Source organism: Leptodactylus fuscus, chromosome 11 (genome assembly GCF_031893055.1).
Source record: "Leptodactylus fuscus isolate aLepFus1 chromosome 11, aLepFus1.hap2, whole genome shotgun sequence".
Lineage (NCBI taxonomy): Eukaryota > Metazoa > Chordata > Amphibia > Anura > Leptodactylidae > Leptodactylus > Leptodactylus fuscus.
Window position 1 is genome coordinate 64732293 of NC_134275.1, and position 5624 is coordinate 64737916.

The window sequence follows — 5624 nt, forward strand, 5'->3', positions numbered from 1 at the left end:
TTGTTCTTTTAGCTTTCTACTGCCTTGATTTGGAACTTCTGCCAGAAGAATGGTGTTGGTGACAAACGTTAGTAATGTGCTTTCTCACACCAGGGACTCAAAATACCAAGAGACTCGAGAAAGAAACTGTAAAATAGCAAATAAAGTGATGGCAAAAGCCTAAGTGACCATGTTAGGGTGGGTTCATATCTGCGCCCAGTCTCTGCTTTAGCCCATCTGGCGGGTTTCCGTCTTTTGCCCCAAGAAACTGGATAGGGGATGGAAACCCAGCAGTCAGTTTTCAAACCCATTCACTTGAGTGGGTTTGCAAAGTGACTTCCCATGTGTGTCTTCTGCCTCTCCGCAGCAAAACCAGTTTTTTTTTCAATGGATTCAAAGTCCTGCATGTCCAACTTTGTGTCCGGCTAAGAAAAACAGTTTCACCATGGAGAGCCAGAAGATGCACACGGGCGGGCACTTTGCAGAATGGGTTTGAAAACTGACCTCCGTGTTTCCATCCCCTGGCCAGTTTCTTGGGGCAGAAGACGGAAACCCGCCAGATTGGCTAAATCAGAGACCGGGGCAAGTGTGAACCCACCTTTAGAGGGGATTCAGGGATACTGGACTGCAAATCCAGGCTGTGATGAAGGCAAAAAGATCCCTGACACAGAAAAAGAAAAATCTGAACACAATTAGTAAAGGCGCTTACTGTCTATGACTACCATCCCATCAGCAATAACACAAGCAGCTAGTCAGACGAAGTTGTGCACAGGCAAAGAGCACAGAGCATCAAAGCTGTATGTTGTATGGTTGAGACCAGAATGGAGTGGTTTAAATCAGGTGTGTTGTGGATCCAGTAGGTGGCGCTGCTTCGGCTTTGATAGTGTTAGCTGTGCCTGTCACTACTAACAAACCCAGAGCATTGGCATTTTCGGGTGAATTGTTGAAGTTAAGGATAACTATGTCTACTCTGTGTTACCCTAACCTGCCTTTTTTTTTTTACATGGATACAAGTGTTGCCTCATACTACTAGTCACAGATGACAGCGCCACCTACTGGATCCGCAACACACTAGGCAGCACAAGACTTTATTCACTCGATTCTAGCATCTACCATGTTAAAACATTCAGTGGCTGTGAAAAGAATCCTCCCCTTCTTCTTTGTTTCCTCTTGAACCTGTTGGTTTCTAAAGACGGGCCTTCCGTAGTAACAGAGAGAGAAATTTAGAGTTTTTTTTCATGCAGAAAGCAGCAACATGTTTAAATAAAGTGCATTATGGTTTGGTCCAGAATCCCATGTTCTATTAAAGGGGACTATGTGGTCTGTACAGTTAGTAGCCTAATGTAGTATCAGAGGCTCCGATATAAATAAAGTCCCTTTGGGTATGTTGCAAAAAAGAGGAGCAAATCTGTTACAGTTGTTGCTTCTCTTTCTATGTTTTTTTTCCCCTCTGTCAAACATTCCTGTCCGTTCTACTCTGCTATATTGTGTGATTTTGCATTTGTGACCTTGGCAAACCAATTGTATCAATGTGATGTTCCCTGTTTTCCTTCTGTGACATGGGCAGATGCTGTGATGATACATGATATGATCTTAGTACTCTCTGCAATGAATGACTGTATTGTAGAATTTCCATAGGGCACCAAATAGGGGGATACAGAGGGAAAATCCTGTAACCGTTTCTAGGTACCTTCCTCTTCATGTCTGACTGTGAAGCTGCCCCTCTACGTTCCCCCGTGGAGTGCCTGTACAGAGGAGCACGAGCGCTTCTAATACCTCAAGCACAAAGCTCCAAGGTGATGTGAAATACCCCTGTAATCTCCCAGTAAGGGGCGCCTTAATCCCCACAACCTGTAGTTATATGTCTTGTGCTGCATAGTGACCGTATTACCGCTCCCATATCTAGGCATACAATTATTACAGGATCTGATTACTATATTAATGTCGCCATATGTTTCTATGCTGCGAGCCACATTGATTTATGAGTAGTGGTCCGGAGCTATATTCAAAGAAAGAAGTGAGGAGATGGTGAACATGGTGAAAAAAATAAATAATGAAATTGCATATATTTGCAGATTTTTTTGGTGTAAAACGAGTGCACTGATAATATACCATTAAAATGGCTACCGCTGAGTGGTTAGGATATCTATCTATATTAGAGATGAGCGAGTACTGTTCGGATCAGCCGATCCGAACAGCACGCTTGCACAGAAATGAATGGACGTAGCCGGCACGCGGGGGGTTAAGCGGCCGGCCGCCGTCAAAGCGGAAGTACCAGGTGCATCCATTCATTTCTATGGAGCGTGCTGTTCGGATTGGCTGATCCAAACAATACTCGCTCATCTCTAATCTATATATATATATATATATATATATATATATATATATATATATATATATATACAGTGGGGCAAAAAAGTATTTAGTCAGTCATCAATAGTGCAAGTTCCACCACTTAAAAAGATGAGAGGTGTCTGTAATTTACATCATAGGTAGACCTCAACTATGAGAGACAAAATGAGAAAACAAATCCAGAAAATCACATTGTCTGATTTTGTAAGAATTTATTTGCAAATTATGGTGGAAAATAAGTATTTGGTCAGTAACAAAATTTCATCTCAATACTTTGTTATATATCCTTTGTTGGCAATGACAGAGGTCAAACGTTTTCTGTAAGTCTTCACAAGGTTGGCACACACTGTTGTTGGTATGTTGGCCCATTCCTCCATGCAGATCTCCTCTAGAGCAGTGATGTTTTGGGACTGTCGCTTGGCAACACGGACTTTCAACTCCCTCCAAAGGTTTTCTATAGGGTTGAGATCTGGAGACTGGCTAGGCCACTCCAGGACCTTGAAATGCTTCTTACAAAGCCACTCCTTCGTTGCCCTGGCGGGCAGTGTGCTTTGGATCATTGTCATGTTGAAAGACCCAGCCACGTTTCATCTTCAATGCCCTTGCTGATGGAAGGAGGTTTGCACTCAAAATCTCACGATACATGGCCCCATTCATTCTTTCATGTACCCGGATCAGTCGTCCTGGCCCCTTTGCAGAGAAACAGCCCCAAAGCATGATGTTTCCACCCCCATGCTTTACAGTAGGTATGGTGTTTGATGGATGCAACTCAGTATTCTTTTTCCTCCAAACACGAAAAGTTGTGTTTCTACCAAACAGTTCCAGTTTGGTTTCATCAGACCATAGGACATTCTCCCAATACTCTTCTGGATCATCCAAATGCTCTCTAGCAAACTTCAGACGGGCCCGGACATGTACTGGCTTAAGCAGTGGGACACGTCTGGCACTGCAGGATCTGAGTCCCTGGCGGCGTAGTGTGTTACTGATGGTAGGCTTTGTTACATTGGTCCCAGCTCTCTGCAGTTCATTCACTAGGTCCCCCCGCGTTGTTCTGGGATTTTTGCTCACCATTCTTGTGATCATTTTGACCCCACGAGGTGAGATTTTGCGTGGAGCCCCAGATCGAGGGAGATTATCAGTGGTCTTGTATGACTTCCATTTTCTAATTATTGCTCCCACAGTTGATTTCTTCAATCCAAGCTGGTTGCCTATTGCAGATTCAGTCTTCCCAGCCTGATGCAGGGCTACAATTTTGTTTCTGGTGTCCTTTGACAGTTCTTTGGTCTTCACCATAGTGGAGTTTGGAGTCTGACTGTTTGAGGATGTGCACAGGTGTCTTTTTATACTGATAACAAGTTTAAACAGGTGCCATTACTACAGGTAATGAGTGGAGGAAAGAGGAGACTTTTAAAGAAGAAGTTACAGGTCTGTGAGAGCCAGAAATCTTGATTGTTTGTAGGTGACCAAATACTTATTTTCCACCATAATTTGCAATTAAATTCTTACAAAATCAGACAATGTGATTTTCTGGATTTGTTTTCTCATTTTGTCTCTCATAGTTGAGGTCTACCTATGATGTAAATTACAGACACCTCTCATCTTTTTAAGTGGTGGAACTTGCACTATTGGTGACTGACTAAATACTTTTTTGCCCCACTGTATATATATATATATATATATATATATATATATATATATATATATATATATATATATATTATACCGTATATAGCAGTCTATGCTTTCCAAGTCACTGTTTGGGAAATGCTGATCTAGGTATATTAAGAAGGGGGACTGCCCTACAGGGGAGCAGAGGAAGACCCCTGAACCAGCCACCGAACATGGCTTCTCCTTGACAGTCCCATAGAGCGGCAACATGGATATAAGAGTTTCTCTGTCCTAGTCAATAGCTGTACACTTGTCACAACTCTTTTAAGTGGTTTTCGGAGGATGCAGGCTTCCTCTGTCACCCCAATGACCTTATGAATAAATCTGGTGACCAGGCAGGCCAAGGAAGTGTTATAGTCTGGTGGAGACATTCCTGGGAAACCCTACTCTGTGTGGGTGAGGATCTGTCACCAAGAGGTACAATACCCAAAAGTAGCTTCTGAGAGCCATATATATATATATATATATATATATATATATATATATATATATATATATATATATATACACAGATAGGGCAGCAGTAGTAGAGTTTTCCTTTTGGGGAGTCCGCTTGAGGACCACTTGAATGGAAAACTAATCCGCAGAAAAAAGCTGAAACCTGTGAACCCTATATACTATAATGGGGTCCATGTGTTTTCTGCATGGAAAATACATAGAGAAAAGTGCTGCTTGCAGGACTTTTCTCTCCACATTTTTCATACGTGGAGGGGAACGGAATGGCCGAAACGCAGATGTGAACTAGGCCTTATAGTAAGTCCCAGTTTTTAATCAGACCACACCTGTAATCTGGGCACGTTATTTTTCTTTTCAGCAACTGTATTACCCCTCCTCCACCAAACCTTACAGTCAGGCATTCGCCAAGCCCAGACTTATCCACCACTACACAGAACATGTCTCTACCGCGCCACGGTCCAGTGTGCATTGTGCTTTACATCCCTCCATCTGACACTTGGCATGCAGCGGCCATGGATTCCCATGACATGAAGCTCCCGACGCTCAGGTTTGTTCTGATATTTATACCAGGGGAGATCCCGAAGGCTGATTTTTGTTGGTATAAGTTGTGCATCAGCGTCCTGTTGTCTCCCCAGCTTACTAGGGTTATTTGTGCTATGACGTATTCTAGACACTGGTTTGAGGGTCGTTTTTAGATGGCGGGGTTGGACTCATTGATTCGGTGTGATTGGTGCACCTGTAGGATGTTATATATAAGGGGCCCATCTGGACTACAGGACTCCTATAAATTGCAAATTCCTTGTATTTTCTGACAATTTCAGAAGATCTTCACCTTACGATATTATGTAAGGTGTCTGGATGCAGAGTCCTATAGAAGATATATAGACATCGTACTAAAATCTGCTGATGTGTACAAATAATTGGACTTAGCCCGTCTGGCCACTTGATAAGACGGGTCTTGTAGTTTCTTATCAGTACTATAGACACAAGGTTTGAGAGTTTATGGCTAGTGCGGATTAACAAAGTTCATAAACCCTTTGGCACCAGGCCATGAGATACTGTCATCTGCCTTCCTCTCCCTATAACTGTATATAAATGGCCATTGTTGTAGTCCAGTGTCAGCTGAGCGAGGAGGGATTGAATGGACGGGGAGGGGGGAAAGGGGCTGA